Raw genomic sequence first — 2,806 nt, 5'->3', positions numbered from 1 at the left:
ATCGGCGTATGCTCTCTGAAAACCAGCCTTCGTCGTGACGGAGGTCATAAAGCCGAATGAGCTGAGGAGGAGGAGGAGTGATAAAGTGATAGAAGAGACTCATCGCTAGGCAAGCATTCATCCTCAGGCGAAGAAAAGAGTGAGAGAGAGACCATTAGCATCTCGCCTGGTGGTGGGCGGAATAACTTATTGGCCTGGTCTGTCTTTTTCAGGGGAATAAGGTGATCCTTGGCACTAACGACCGCACATATGCCCTTGGAGATTATCAGACCACTGCGTAGCCGCTAAAGACTCCATCGCTAAAATGGGCTGCGCTCTTTCTTACACGCTCTTCTCACCGGCCGTCAAAGTCTCATTCTGTTCCCCAGAGACAGAAGAAGAAGAAGAAGAAGAAGTAAAAAAAAAAACCCCGAGTGGCTCCAGATCAGCATCAGAAGATTGGGTCAAGAGCATGACTCCCAACACGGTGCTGAAATACGTGAGGAATAAAACACTATGCTGTGCTGCTAGAGAAAAATAATCAACCACAGGGTGGTGTGATGACGCCGAGTCGCCATCATCACCCTGAAGTTGATTGTTTTCCCGTAACAGCATGTCCGCAAAGTGTTCCACTTACAATGTTTAGTTATTACTCAACAACACCTTAGACTTTTTATCCATTTATAGTCACATCTAATATTGACGTTCTCATTTACGTTACAGCGGCCATGTCCACAATATTTTTAATCTGGGAATGCGCTGTTACTATAGAAACGATAACGTATCAGAATGAGCGCGTTAATATGAACCTGAGCTACTGTCATCAGAGCTGCTGTTACGCAGCAATAATCAGCATCCTCTGACCAATCACGATCCAGAATTTAACAACGCTGTGGGATAATTCAGTTGGTCGTAATATCTTCAACAAAGTTTACGTGTGGGGAAACGTGTAAATCTCGTACGTAGCTTCTGAAGGGCAGTACTAAATGGAATAGATCTTTAAACAAAATAATTTACACCAGTCATGGTGGTGTTCAAAAGTTTACACCCCCTTGGCTCTTAATGTGTGGTGTTGTCTTCTTGAGCATCAGTGAACGTTCGCACCTTTTGTAATAGGCGTGTACGAGTCCCTCGGTCGTCCTCCGTGTGAAAAGATGGATCTCGGTATCCATCATATAGCCGCTGTTGGAAAGGGCTCAAATATGTAGATGATGCTGGAAAAGTAAAGAATGTGCAGGACCTGGGGGATTTTTCTGAAGAACAGTGGGCGGTTTAACTGATCAGGACGAACAAGGGACTCGTGAGCAACTCTCACAACACATAAACACATCACGTCGTGGATCATCCAGGTAATGACACACGGGATTAATAATCGAGCGTGTGTAAACTTTTGAACCGGTTCATTTGTGTAAATTCATTTATTATCATGTCTTGTGGACTAATATGTAAACATCTGTTATGTGAAATAGATTATTCAGGGCAGGATTAAATAAACAACTAAATGCTATGTTTATGATCCCTTAAATTTATTTATTTTTGTTATTAAAATTTTGTAGATTTGGCAAAGGGTGTGTAAATTTATGAGCACAGCTGTAGGTATCTTCACAATATAACAGTATATACATGTGTAACATTGTAGACCCTGCCAGTGCACTATGTATCTGACTGAACTTTATTTGAGATCTGCAAAAAAAAAGTAAACGTAGTAAACGAGTAAACGAGTAAACGGAGTGCTTTAGTACCCCACACAGTGATGGACACGGAGTCATGCGTTATCATCATCATCCCATCTGCTAAACCAACAGGAACCCATTTCTGGCCCGCATCACTGAAGACTGATGGGGTCACGTTTGAGAAATAGCATTTGACAAAATTGCACTCTTTTTTTTTCCCCCACAAAACTTGGTTGTAGTGGACCGTCTTCCAGACCCTGCTGTATATACACAATCACGTATGATCCATGGACTCAATATCGCACCTGCTCTAGATGGACGTCTCAGTCTTCAGGATCAGAGATTAAAGTGATAAAGTAGATAGATTTAAGGTTTAAAATATTCATTTAGACGGAGCTGCTTAGAGAAAGGAAACGGGGGGGAAAAAATTAGCTGAAATATTTATAATCTTCCAGGCCATTATGAAGGAATTGTGAAGGTTCGTTGTAGCTTGGTTCATTAAAGGCCACATTTAAGAGCTCTTAATTGACTTTCTGTTCCGAGAAGAATATGAACAGGTTCCTTTTGTTCCCCCTTTCTTTCCTAGAGTGAAAAAAAAGAAATCTCATTAAACTAAAACGGATGAATTCACAAGCGATAACGACGGACGCCATCATAGTGGCGCCGTCCCTTCGACGTCCTACAGCTGTGTGTGTGTGTGTGTGTGTGTGTGTGTGTGTGAGAGAGAGAGAGAGAGAGTGTGACGTTTGACAGTTACCGTTGATAGAAGGACTGAATATTAAGTTGTGATTTCTATTGAGTGGTCAGGCATGAGGCCATGCTACACACACACACACACACACACACACACACATCCAGGAAAAAGAAGAAGAAAAAAAAACACATACTTTAGAACAGCAAGGTGAAAATTAATTTAAAGAAAAGAAATCCCTTTTTTAAATGTTACAGGTCTCAGCTTGTGTCAAAGTTACAGCCAGTGCTGAGGTCACGTAATGCTAATGATGATGCTAATAAGGAGGAATATATCTGTACCGTATGTGGGATTTCGACATCCAGAAACAGACTAAACTAAATTATCCCACAGCGATGTCGAATCCTGGGTTCCGATGGGTCAGGAGGTGTGAATTCAAATCGCAGGTTTATCTGAATGCGTT

Source organism: Ictalurus furcatus, chromosome 27 (assembly GCF_023375685.1).
Source record: "Ictalurus furcatus strain D&B chromosome 27, Billie_1.0, whole genome shotgun sequence".
Taxonomy (NCBI): domain Eukaryota; kingdom Metazoa; phylum Chordata; class Actinopteri; order Siluriformes; family Ictaluridae; genus Ictalurus; species Ictalurus furcatus.
The sequence above is the reverse complement of the archived record's forward strand: the minus strand, read 5'-3'. Positions refer to the sequence as shown.